Source organism: Argentina anserina, chromosome 5, assembly GCF_933775445.1.
Source record: "Argentina anserina chromosome 5, drPotAnse1.1, whole genome shotgun sequence".
In the NCBI taxonomy this organism is placed as follows: domain Eukaryota; kingdom Viridiplantae; phylum Streptophyta; class Magnoliopsida; order Rosales; family Rosaceae; genus Argentina; species Argentina anserina.
This window is the reverse complement of record NC_065876.1, coordinates 21,074,508-21,088,966: the sequence shown is the minus strand read 5'-3', so window position 1 is coordinate 21,088,966 and position 14,459 is coordinate 21,074,508. Positions and strand designations below refer to the sequence as shown.

At 38.9% G+C, this 14,459-nt stretch overlaps 1 non-coding gene across 1 annotated transcript; it reads right to left on the bottom strand.

Moving 5' to 3' along the window:
* Positions 1-4,473: 4,473 nt before the first annotated feature.
* Positions 4,474-4,580, bottom strand: LOC126796549 (small nucleolar RNA R71). The gene has a single exon (XR_007672391.1). It is a non-coding gene; the product is annotated as a small nucleolar RNA R71 (small nucleolar RNA).
* Between the last annotated feature and the right edge of the window lie 9,879 nt (positions 4,581-14,459).

Below are 14,459 nucleotides of genomic sequence, written 5' to 3'. Positions count from 1 at the left end.
CCGTGGCCGAACACCTTTGTTGAAAGCGTGTGACATCCGAGCTTGGTAGCATTCCAAGTGTTGTTGTGCATCAAGCCTCTTCTCGTCCAAAACTTCTAACTCTTAAAGGCACAACTTGACATTTTCCTCATTTGTGAGACCTTCTTGCAAAGCGATTCTCAATGACGAAATTTCTTTCTCTAATGGTAGCACGGCTTCGACACCATAGACGAGAGAATAAAGTAGCATTGTGGCCGTCTGATACATCGTTCTATAAGCCCAGAGAGCTTCGCCCAATTTCTCATGTCAATCCCTATGTTTCTTACTGATAGATTTCTTCAGAATGTTACAAAGTGTTTTATTGAATGCTTCTGCCAAACCATTTGCCGGGGCGTTGTACATCGAAGAGAAGTGAAGCTTGAAGTGGAATTTCTTACTCAACTTTTCTATTGTAGTATTCGAGAAATACTTGGCGTTGTCTGTGATGATGCACCGTGGTATACCATAGCATTATATAATGCTTCCCGTAATGAGTCCACAACAGTTTCTTTTTTTATTTCTTTGAGCGGTATCACATCTGCCCACTTTGAGAAGGAATCCGTAGTTGCCAGGTACATATGACCAGCCGATGATTTTGGAGTGAGCGGTCCAACTGCATCCATTCCCCAGACATCGAACAGGTGCGAAGCAATTGTCGGATGCAACAGCTCAGGTGGCTGATGAATGAAGTTGTCGTGAAACTGAGAAGCTTGGCATTTTTGTGCATATTCCATACAATCCTTGACCATGGTCGGCCAATAATACCCTAGTCGTCTTACTTGAATATGTAACTTTGGTCCTGACTGATGTGCTCCACACACTCCAGAATGAACATCTTCCATGGCTATGACCGCTTCATCTTTTCCCAAGCATCGAAGGAGTACTTGATAGGAGCACAAAGTGTGACGTTCTTAATGCGTTTATGCCCTATTCTTACTCTTTGTTACCTCTTATTTAGTATGTTTTAGTTTATTTTGTATGAATAAGTGTCTAGGTAGAGCTTTTATCAATTATGAATGAATTGATGATGAAATCGTGCTAAGTGTTAATAATCCTTGTTGAGATATGATTCCTTGTTCGAGTAGGATTCATCCTTTCGTATTTCTTTGTTTCTAACATACTTATTCTTATTAGGAAATACAAATCCATGTTGGAGAAGGAAAGCAATCCTAGTTTCACAAGGAAAGAGAAGAAGATACACTTAAAAGCCCAATCCATGCAAGAATGAAAATGCTGTCATGATTTGTAGTCCAACTTCGATGGGCTCCCCTGGATAACTCCGATCGAGTTAGAAGACGTACCTTATATGGATAAAAAGGATTTTGAGTCTAGTTTCTGTAGGATTTGGAATCAAATCAATATCTTATTCCTACAGGGAGATATGACCGAATCATTGATCGGAGGTCCAGTGAACTCGACAGAATTATCTCAGCCATTGATTTGCTTTTGATCCAAGGGCTATGAGGGAAACTTGGGACCTTGTTTCTCCTGCATATAGAGCACAAATATGATCAGAATCTCCATAAATCCCTGCACCAAAGAATGTCAAAGAAGGCATGCAGCAAATTAAATGAGAAGAGGCAAGAAAGTCAAAGAAGGCATGCAGCGAATTTAATGAGGAGAGGTAAGAAAAATCAAACATGGCTGCAACAATTAAGACTTTTGCTGCCTCCCTAATTCAAAGGAAGAAATTTGTGCAAAAGAAATCAGCATTAAAGGAGGAAGAAGATATGCAATTAATGCAAAAGATATGCAATCCTTATAGAAATCAGAATTCTGGCACTGCAGATCATCCAACTTTGACGAGTTCTCCTGGACAGCTCAGAATGATTGAGAACGTGCATGATATATGGATGAAAAGCCACGGAAGTCTAGTGGACATTGCCAGTTGGAATCATCTTAATATCTATTTTCTAGAGAAAGTTATGGCCACAACAAGGGACAAAGGTCAAATCTGCCGAATCTAGGAAACCTCTACCAATTTGGTTTCAACTTTGTGGACTTTGTGGCCATCCTCCCTTGGGTTTCTTCCTCTATATATAGCACCTCATTTCTACATAAAATGGTCATCAACCTTGCTCACAAGACTTGTCAAAGCTCTGCCCAAACACTTTCATTCACCAAGCATCATAGAATCCGAATTCACCACCCTTCACCATATTTTCTGTCCAAAGCTTGGGAGCCTAGGATACCATTCTCTTGAAGATCTTGTGCTACCACTGTAAGGAACCTTGGAGGAGAATTATAAAGTGTAACTCTATGATTTTCATGTTTAGTTTTCGGGTTTTTATGTTCTTGTTCTTGGATGATTTATGTTTAGGTTTTGTTAAAGTTATTTTTATTCTTGTCTATGAGATATTTGTAATTTTCGAATGACATGATGAATTAAGGTTTTCGATTTTTATTCAATGATTTTAGGTTTTATGCCATGAGTTTCGATTTATGTTCTTAATTAATTTTCGGTGTGTTCTTATATTGCATGTGTGATTAAGACAAGTAGTTGATGTCGCATATGTTAATCATTCAAAGTTAAAAACAATTTTGATACAAGTAGTTGATTAATTGTTTGTCCCCTTTGTGTTACTCCACCGATTATGATCTTAAGTTAGACATTGGATAAGTGCTTTAAACATGTTGATTTCTCTTTGTGATACTTAATTGCATGATGAATTGGTATGTTAGATTTCATAGCAAGACAAGTAGTTGAGCTCGATAATATCTATGTATTAGGAACCAAGTAGGAACTTGATGCATGATCAAATTTAAGATGAACTATGATACTTCCGGCACGAACAAGATTGAGAGTAGATTTCGTTACCTTTGTTCTTATGTTATTTGTTTGGTAATTTCTTATGTGTTGGTTGGTTGATCACATGTATATATTAGTTTAGGTTTATTTTATGTTTGATCCGAAATATATTCCAAAATCCTCAAAATCCTCAAACTCTTATGAATTCGTTGTTAAATGTTTGTGATTTTATGCCCTGGTTGGATCCCCGGTTTGTGAACGATACCCTCTTGCTTTATACTACTAACGATGCTTACAGGGTTAATATTGATCTCGAGTAATCGAACCGATCAAATGGCGCCGTTGCCGGGGATCCATCTTTATGGATCTCTAATCTTTTAATTTCAAATTCACTGTTCATATTGTAAATTTGTATATATATATATATTTATATATATTTTTTTCTTTTTGTAACATATAGTAAATATATGTTAGGTTGTTGTTTTGGTGATTGAGTGAATGATTGTTGTAGGTTGTAAATCGAACGGAATAGGTAAAGTCCCTTTTGTTAATATTAGCCTTAACCCCTCATGTTTTCTTCCAAAGTTTTTGCATGAGGTTGAGGGCGGCTTTTATTAACACTTGGAGATTTGTCTAACACACAAGTTTCAGTCCAGCTGAGTAAGGGGCACGCTCTTTTATTACCCTGGTGCATGGGACCAAAATTGGATCTCAGAGAACTATTGACTGACATACATCTTGGTGATGGAGTCGATAGGGAGTTCGCTCTCCGTAGTTCAACAAATGAGTCCTACCATGTTCACTATCTCTAATTGAGCTATACGACATTCTGAAACAAAGACTTGATCTTGTGTCTAGACATCCATACTTAGGCCGCACGCCCACCTCGGTTTACAACTTAGAATCAATTGATCATTCAATCATTGAAATAGCAAAAAGAACTTGTGAATTGTATGAACTTTGTAAACGTAAAGAACTAACTTTGTAACATGACAACATAGTTGTCGTGCCTCTTCCATAAGTGTGCTGCGTATATGACCAAGGAAGGGCACGATTCATGTCTTCATTTTGTATCCTTCAATGCTAACCCTTTAACTTTTGTATTACAGGAATTATGCATGTCTGAAATATCTAAGAGAACACAAGAGCTCAAAGATCGAATTCAAGCACTTCGAGATTTAAACAACTCTTTCAGGAGTGGACCCTTAGATTTCGAATCATCTCCAAGCAATTCAATCTTGAACTCTTCACCTAGATCAGAAGAAGAGGAGGATCCTTTCTTTCCCTTCATCTTCAATTCAGAGACAGACACAATTGCGGACCATGATATAGTTCATGTTGGTGCTCCAATGGCACTCAAGAATGCTTTCATCCCCACCACCCCTGAATCACCTTCATGCATTGCTTTCACTCCACCTAATCAAGCCAACTTCTCCATTCCGGTTCAATTGCTTGGGCAGCTGCCTAAGTATTCTGGTTCCTCAATGGAAGACCCTAATGTTCACCTTAGGGAGTTCTTGGACATTTGCAAGCTCCAATCGATTCATCATCTGTCTCAAGAAGGCTTGAGGTTGCTTTTGTTTCCATTTACCCTTAAGGACGATGTTAAACGTTGGTTGTACTCTCTGCCTCCGGGAATCATCACCACATGGGATGAAATGACTAGGAAGTTCTTGAAACAATTCTTCCCTGCTCAACTCACGAAAAGACTAAGGAGGGAGATTCAGAACTTCACTCAAAAGGATGGTGATTCACTCTACGAGGCATGGGAGGAATTTCAAGAACTACAAAGAAAGTGCCCTCACCATGGTATTTCGTTGGATGACTTGGTGCAATTCTTCTATGAAGGACTCGACACCATTAACAAGAGTATGGTGGATTCGGCATGTGGCTGCACATTCATGAACAAGACCAGTCAAGAAGCTTACACCTTGATTGATGACTTGGCAGACAAGAATCGCCAATTTAGTTCTAAGGAAAAGAGAGGAAGCAAGAGCCGTGGAGTGTATGACGTTGATACAAGGAATCAAATGGCTACTTTAGAAAGAAAGCTTGATGTTCTAGTTAAGGCATTCAATGGTTCGACCATCAACACTCAAGCGTGTGGCATTTGTTCATTCAAGGACCACACCACCGAGAATTGTCCAAATGGTGCAATAACTGAAGAGGAGTTGAACTTCATGGGGCAACAAAGGCCTAGGTACGATCCATACTCGAACACATACAACCCTGGACTTAGAGATCATCCAAATTTTCGTTGGAACAACAATGCTCAACCGTCCAATGCTCAAGGTCAAGGACCTCGTCCTTCAGGTTTGTTTGTGAGGCCTCAGGTACCTCAAGGTTCTGTTCCCTTTAACTCTAACGTTCATGGTTCAAATAATGCACCTGCACCTAACTATGATGAACTTTTGAAGTCTCTTGCTCAAGGGCAACAAAATTTAAACTCTGCTACTCAAGCTTTAGTTACAGGTCAACAAGCTCATTCTAAAGACATAACCGAGCTTAAGAAGCAAATGGGACAAGTGATCGACTTCATGGGCAAGATTCATGAAGGAGGTAAGTTGCCGAGCCAAACTGAGCCAAATCCTAACGTGAAGGCCATGATGACAAGAAGTGGGAGGATCTTGGATGCTCAATTGCAGCAGAACAAGAAGGCCGTGCCTTCTAAAGGAAAAGAGGCCGAGAGTTTCAATGCTAATGACATAGAGAAGGACCCTGCCTCCTCTAAAGCTAATGATGTTATGCTTCTTCCCACAAGTGATCATGACACGCATGACAAAGGTAAGGATCCTAACTCTAGTGGTGTGGTTTCAACTAATGCTCTTCCTCGTGTCCCCTTCCCCAATAGATTCGCAAAGAAGAAGAAGGATGACTCTGATCAAGCCATGCTCGACATCTTTAAAAGGGTAGAAGTGAACATGCCTCTCATTGAATGCATTCAACAAATCCCGAAGTACGCTAAGTTTCTAAAGGAGTTGTGCACCAATAAGAGGATGACTCGAGAGAAGGAGGTTGTTACAATGAGTGAGACGGTTTCTGCCGTGCTCCAACGGAAGCTACCACCAAAGCTTAAGGATCCAGGGAGTTTTTCTATCCCTTGTACAATCGGAAACATGACATTTGAAAAGATAATGTTAGACTTAGGTGCATCGATAAATGTAATGCCTTACTATATTTATGAGGATCTAGGTCTAGGTGATTTGAAACGAGATAATGTTGTGATTCGATTGGCAGATTGTTCCAACAAAGTCCCTTTGGGCTATGTTGAAGATGTTCTTGTGCAGGTTTCGAGCTTGATATTCCCTGCGGACTTCTATGTCCTTGACATGGAGCCAACTGAAGGAGATGACAAGGAGGTCCCTATTCTGTTGGGGCGTCCCTTTATGAGAACTGTAAGAACGAAGATTGATGTGTTTAGTGGATCACTTACCTTTGAGTTCAACGGTGAAGTGATTAGCTTCAACATCTTTGAAGCTATGAGGTATCCCCTTTCGGAATTAAGTGATTGTTTTTCAGTTGACATTCTTGATTCCCTTGCAGATAACTATCTAGATACCTTGGCACATGACGAGTTGGCATTCACCATTGCCCAAGGGGCCGGATTTGCAAGTAATGGCTCCAACGTTTCTGAGTTGGAAGCCAATGATGCCGTGCCATCATTTGTACTAGAGAATGTGGCCTCTCTTGAGGTTTCGCCACGTGAGGTAAGTTATGTCTCTCCTAGTCCAATTCTCTTAACTACTAACAAGAATCTTCCTTCTGTGGTGCAAGCCCCAAAGCTTGATCTTAAGATTCTTCCGGACCACTTGAAGTATGCGTTTTTGGGAGATGAGGATACATTGCCAGTGATCATTTCCTCTACACTCAATGAGGAACAAGAAGAGAGATTGATTGAAGTGTTAAAGAGACACAAGACGGCAATAGGATGGACCCTAGCCGGCATCAAAGGAATCAGCCCTACCATGTGTGTGCACCGAATTTTGCTTGAAGATGGTGCCAAACCAACCAAGGAATGTCAAAGACGCCTTCACCCACCAATGATGCAAGTTGTAAAGGATGAAATCACTAAGTTGCATGATTGTGGCGTGATCTACCCCATCTCGGATAGTAGGTGGATCTCTCCCATTCAAGTTGTGCCAAAGAAGTCAGGAATCACGGTGGTAAAGAACAAAGAGAACGAATTGGTGCCTCAAAGGACAGTGACCGGTTATAGAGTGTGTATCGACTATAGGAAGCTCAATGCTACAACAAGGAAGGACCATATGCCATTGCCATTCATTGATCAAATGCTTGAGAGGTTAGCTGGTCATTCTTTCTATTGTTTCCTTGATGGATATAGTGGATACAATCAAATTAGTGTTGCGGAAGATCAAGAAAAGACTACGTTCACATGCCCTTTTGGTACATTTGCTTATCGTCGCATGCCTTTTGGTTTATGCAACGCTCCAGGTACGTTTCAACGCTGCATGTATCACATTTTCTCTGAGTATATTGGTTCTAAAATTGAAGTTTTCATGGATGATTTTTCTGTTTATGGTGAAAATTTCGAAACATGCCTAGAGAATGTTGAACTTGTGCTTAAACGTTGTGAAGAAACTAACTTGGTTTTGAATTGGGAGAAATGTCATTTCATGGTCACACAAGGCATTGTCTTAGGCCATATTATTTCATCTAGAGGAATTGAGGTTGATAAATCTAAAATAGATCTTGTGCGACACTTACCCCTCCCCACAAGTGTGAGGGATGTTCGATCTTTTCTTGGACATGCAGGTTTCTATCGTAGGTTTATCAAGGACTTTTCCAAGATTGCGAGACCAATGAGTTCATTACTTCAAAAGGACGTTTCCTTTCACTTTGATGATGATTGCATGCATGCATTTGAGACTTTGAAGAAGCTCTTAACTTCGGCACCTATCATGGCACCACCGGATTGGTCCTTACCATTTGAGTTGATGTGTGACGCCTCCGACTATGCAGTTGGAGCCGTGCTAGGGCAGAGGAGGGACAAGCAGCCCTACGCCATCTATTATGCCTCACGAACACTCAATGATGCTCAACAAAACTACACCACAACTGAAAAAGAACTTCTTGCTGTGATCTTTGCTCTAGATAAGTTTCGTTCTTACTTATTTCAATCCAAAGTTATTGTTTACACTGACCATGCAGCTTTGAAGTATTTAATGACGAAGAAAGATGCCAAACCAAGATTGATTCGATGGATTCTCTTACTCCAAGAGTTCGATCTCGAGATCAAGGACAAGAAGGGCAGTGACAATGTTGTGGCGGATCACTTGAGTCGTTTGGTGAGAGATGCCGAGCCCTTGGCTATCCAAGAGAGCTTTCCGGATGAGCAACTCTTTCGAGTTGAGGTAAGTGAGCCATGGTATGCAGATATTGTCAATTATCTTGTTTCTAAGCAATTTCCAGATACTTTATCGCATGCTCAAAAGAATAGACTCAAGGCATTAGCTAAGTATTATGTTTGGGATGAACCATACTTGTGGAAACATTGTGTTGATCAAATCATTAGGAGGTGTGTCCCTGAATCTGAACATCATTCTATACTTACTTTTTGCCATTCTGAATCTTGTGGAGGACACTTTGGTTCACGTAGGACTGCTCTTAAGGTGTTAGAATGTGGTTTCTTTTGGCCTATGATTTTCAAAGATGCATATCATTTTTGCATGACTTGTGATAGATGCCAACGCATGGGAAACTTAGGATCTAGAGATCAAATGCCTATGACACCGATTATATATGTTGAAATATTTGATTGTTGGGGTATTGATTTCATGGGACCTTTTCCTAGCTCTAATGGTTTCTTGTACATACTCGTTTGTGTTGATTATGTTTCGAAATGGGTGGAAGCAAAAGCCACCCGGACTAATGATTCTCGAGTTGTTGCAGATTTCCTTCGTTCTAACATTTTCTCTAGGTTTGGTATGCCGAGAGTTATCATTAGTGATGGAGGATCTCACTTTTGCAACCGGACCATTGAGGCATTGTTGAAGAAGTATGGAATCAAGCATAAGGTTGCTACGCCTTATCACCCCCAAACAAGTGGACAAGTGGAGCTATCTAATCGTGAGATCAAGAGAATTTTGGAGAAGTCTGTTGGACCATCACGCAAGGATTGGTCTCAACGATTGGATGATGCTCTTTGGGCCTATAGGACGGCATACAAGACTCCTCTTGGCATGTCACCATTTCGGTTAGTATATGGCAAGGCGTGCCATCTTCCTGTGGAGCTTGAACATCGTGCATGGTGGGCTGTGAAGAATTTTAACATGGACATTGATGAGGCCGGATTGCATAGGAAGTTGCAGTTGCATGAGCTTGAAGAGATTAGGAATGAGGCCTATGATTCGGCAATGGTTTACAAGGAGAAGACTAAGATGTTCCATGATCGTATGATTAGGAAGAAACACTTTGTCGTTGGGCAAAAAGTTCTTTTGTTTAATTCTCGACTTAAGTTGTTTCCCGGTAAATTACGTTCTAGATGGATAGGTCCTTTCATTATTACTAACGTTTTTTCTTCTAGTGCTATCATGATAAAGAGTATGGTGAAAGGCACCGAATTTCAGGTCAATGGACATCGCTTGAAGCCTTATTTTGAGAATATGGAGAATCACGTGATTGAGGAGACATCTCTCCTTGATCCTTCGCCAAACAAGTGATCTTTTTGAGATAGTCTAGGCTATAGACTCTAAACTTAAGCCAATGAAGGAGCCATCAACGAGTGTTTGCATTTTCTTATCCCTAATTTTTATTTTTCGTTGCTTATCATATTGTACATTGAGGGCAATGTAAGTTTTAAGTGTGGGGTGGGATATACATCATTCGTTGTATTCTATTGTTTGATGTTTATGTGTTTCGATTTTGTTATTTTGATTTTCAATTTTTAGTGTTATTTTCGGTTTTGTTTTTCGATTCTAAGTTGTTTTTTTTTTTTGAGTCTTAGGTATGCCTTTAACTGTCTAGGATGAGTTGATCTTTGAATGATTGGTTGAAAGATGATCACAAGATTGGAAATTGAACTTAATTGCTATTTGATGGTTAATCGATGTGTAGAAATTGTACGAACATGTAGTAGATGAGGATTTTGAAACTTAGGTACAAAATGAACATGTTCCCTACTTGTTTGAATTTATGTAACCTATGTGAGTTTCGAGCCATATATGTGCCTTTCTTTGGAGAGTTTAATGTATCGTTTCTTGGCTATATAACCTCATTACATCTATTTTGATCAATTCATATGCCATAGAATTGCAATGAACTAGAGAATGCTAGCACTTACTTTGTGAAACTTTCAAAACTTTTATCATAATATACTCTGATTTTGAAAAGGATTGTTGGATCTTTTTAGGATTCCACCACTTAAACCAAAAAGCCGTATGCCTTATTTGTGCCCTGCTTGGGACACCTTAGTATTAACCCATTTGAGCCTACGTTAAACCTTTTCTTTCATCACCAACATGTTAATATCTTTGCTTAGTATAGTTATATCTCTACCTTGTTCTCGAGGCTTGGCCGAGCCAATTGTTGGATGTTAATATGGAGTGATGATTCGACTCAAGTGTGGGGTTATGCTATTGTATATAAGAATGCCGTGACAAGAGTGTGAAAAAGAAAATTTGTATGATGCCGTGTGAAAAAGAAGAAGAGAAAGTATATATGCACGGCTTGAAAAAAAAAATGAAAAGATTGAATGATGATCTCGGCATACATGTTGTTTATGTGAATCTGGAGTTGTGATGTATTTGTTGAAGGCTCAATGATGTTATACTTTAGCCTTTGTCCATTTTCACAACGTTTAGAGTGAAGAATGGGTTCAACATGATGAAAATTAGCCCTTATTTTATTAAGTATGGCGACATAAGGTGGATGAGTAATGCTCTGCTAAGTCTTGAGGATGACCTTTGTGATTCCTTTTACCTAAGAAAATAATATCCTTACCGAGCCTAAGCCTACCTTTTATAAAGATCCGCATGATTCTTAAAATGAGTAGCTCTTGATTTGTGGAGTTTGTTTCATGAGTAAGCATATGGTTTGGGTTCATTTGTGTATATGATTGGTATCTCTCATGAGGATTTCGAATTCACTATGTGTTCATAACTCTTATGTGTGAAAAGATTTTAAGCATATGCCATGTTTTTGAGAGAAAAGATTCGGAGTGCATATCCCTTGTGAGTTGAATTTGAACTTGTTTTGAACATGTTGAGCTTAATATCACTTATGTTTCTGCCATGTCTTACTTGTTATGCGAGTTCTCATGTTTATTAACCACTGAATTCATTCTATCTATTTTGATTAAGTGTTATTCTTGATGCTATGAGTTTGAAGATCTCTGAGACAAAATGTTGAAGGCATTATAGTTGAGTCATTAGTTTAGTTGTATTGATTTTTGTTTTATATTTTTGTTTCCCTTTTCTAGTGTTTGCTAAGGGACTAGCAAAGCTTAAGTGTGGGGTTGTTGATAGGAGCACAAAGTGTGACGTTCTTAATGCGTTTATGCCCTATTCTTACTCTTTGTTACCTCTTATTTAGTATGTTTTAGTTTATTTTGTATGAATAAGTGTCTAGGTAGAGCTTATATCAATTATGAATGAATTGATGATGAAATCGTGCTAAGTGTTAATAATCCTTGTTGAGATATGATTCCTTGTTCGAGTAGGATTCATCCTTTCGTATTTCTTTGTTTCTAACATACTTATTCTTATTAGGAAATACAAATCCATGTTGGAGAAGGAAAGCAATCCTAGTTCCACAAGGAAAGAGAAGAAGATACACTTAAAAGCCCAATCCATGCAAGAATGAAAATGCTGTCATGATTTGTAGTCCAACTTCGATGGGCTCCCCTAGATAGCTCCGATCGAGTTAGAAGACGTACCTTATATGGATAAAAAGGATTTTGAGTCTAGTTTCTGTAGGATTTGGAATCAAATCAATATCTTATTCCTACAGGGAGATATGACCGAATCATTGATCGGAGGTCCAGTGAACTCGACAGAATTATCTCAGCCATTGATTTGCTTTTGATCCAAGGGCTATGAGGGAAACTTGGGACCTTGTTTCTCCTGCATATAGAGCACAAATATGATCAGAATCTCCATAAATCCCTACACCAAAGAATGTCAAAGAAGGCATGCAGCAAATTAAATGAGAAGAGGCAAGAAAGTCAAAGAAGGCATGCAGCAACTTTAATGAGGAGAGGTAAGAAAAATCAAATATGGCTGCAACAATTAAGACTTTTGCTGCCTCCCTAATTCAAAGGAAGAAATTTGTGCAAAAGAAATCAGCATTAAAGGAGGAAGAAGATATGCAATTAATGCAAAAGATATGCAATCCTTATAGAAATCAGAATTCTGGCACTGCAGATCATCCAACTTTGACGAGTTCTCCTGGACAGCTCAGAATGATTGAGAACGTGCATGATATATGGATGAAAAGCCACGGAAGTCTAGTTGAAATTGCCAGTTGGAATCATCTCAATATCTATTTTCTAGAGAAAGTTATGGCCACAACAAGGGACAAAGGTCAAATCTGCCGAATCTAGGAAACCTCAACCAATTTGGTTTCAACTTTGTGGACTTTGTGGCCATCCTCCCTTAGGTTTCTTCCTCTATATATAGCACCTCATTTCTACATAAAATGATCATCAACCTTGCTCACAAGACTTGCCAAAGCTCTGCCCAAACACTTTCATTCACCAAGCATCATAGAATCCGAATTCACCACCCTTCACCATATTTTCTGTCCAAAGCTTGGGAGCCTAGGATACCATTCTCTTGAAGATCTTGTGCTACCACTGTAAGGAACCTTGGAGGAGAATTATAAAGTGTAACTCTATGATTTTCATGTTTAGTTTTCGGGTTTTTATGTTCTTGTTCTTGGATGATTTATGTTTAGGTTTTGTTAAAGTTATTTTTATTCTTGTCTATGAGATATTTGTAATTTTCGAATGACATGATGAATTAAGGTTTTCGATTTTTATTCAATGATTTTAGGTTTTATGCCATGAGTTTCGATTTATGTTCTTAATTAATTTTCGGTGTGTTCTTATATTGCATGTGTGATTAAGACAAGTAGTTGATGTCGCATATGTTAATCATTCAAAGTTAAAAACAATTTTGATACAAGTAGTTGATTAATTGTTTGTCCCCTTTGTGTTACTCCACCGATTATGATCTTAAGTTAGACATTGGATAAGTGCTTTAAACATGTTGATTTCTCTTTGTGATACTTAATTGCATGATGAATTGGTATGTTAGATTTCATAGCAAGACAAGTAGTTGAGCTCGATAATATCTATGTATTAGGAACCAAGTAGGAACTTGATGCATGATCAAATTTAAGATGAACTATGATACTTCCGGCACGAACAAGATTGAGAGTAGATTTCGTTACCTTTGTTCTTATGTTATTTGTTTGGTAATTTCTTATGTGTTGGTTGGTTGATCACATGTATATATTAGTTTCGGTTTATTTTATGTTTGATCCGAAATATATTCCAAAATCCTCAAAATCCTCAAACTCTTATGAATTCGTTGTTAAATGTTTGTGATTCTATGCCCTGGTTGGATCCCCGGTTTGTGAACGATACCCTTTTGCTTTATACTACTAACGATGCTTACAGGGTTAATATTGATCTCGAGTAATCGAACCGATCAGTACTCCGTCAAATGACCTATGATATAAAGTTTCTTTGTAGTAGAGGAAGCATGGTGCTCGCCGCTTAATGCTCCACCTTTACTTCGAATCTTCGGGAAGCTTGTTGTGCTCAAGATAGTCAATAAAAGGATGCCGCCAATCTTCAACATCAATGGTGTAAACTGACACTACATGAGAACTGGCACACTGGAGTGAAGCCTTCGTTGTCACGACCCACCTTTGGCAAATTGAGATGTCCAAATTTCGTCTCCAAACAATGCCAAAGTCGCTGCCAAGTTTGCCAACGCATCTGCCATTTAATTTTCTTTCCGTGGCACATGTATGAGTGTAACATTATCAAGCCCTTCAAGAGTTATGTGGCGAGTTGGAAATAAGGTATCAAATCTTCCTTCTTGACCTCGTAATTAGTGAGCAGTTGATCAATCACTAACTTTGAGTCTCCATAACTTCGAGACTTTGGATTTCAATTTCTAACGTTGTTTGTAATCCCATGATCAACGCTTGGTACTCTGTGACATTTTTGGAGCACAGTTCTCCAAGAGTGAAAGAATAAAGCAATATATGATTTTGTGGAGAGACAAAAATAACACCAGTCCTTGCTCTGTCTCCCTAGATGAGCCATCGAAAAACATCTTCCAAGTAGGGAGGACCTCTGCAAGGAAGACTTCCTCTGTACAAATAAAATGTGATTTATTGATAATCAAGCGCGAGGTTATAATCTTTGTGAACTCTTCTGAGTCTATCTCCGTATATAATTTGGCTCAAGGGTGACATGCACTTGATCTTGAGAATTTGAGTTGGATTTGTATTTGATGAAGAACGAGCGATTTGGTAGCTTGATGATTCTTTGTGGACTTGAGTTTGGATTTGGCTTTGATGAAGAACAAGTGATTTGGTAGCTTGATGATTCTTCGTGGACTTGAGTTTGGATTTGGATTTGATGAAAAACGAGCGATTTGGTAGTTTGATGATTCTTCGTGGACTTGAGAGACTTCAGGATTTCTCGAGAGTGATCTTG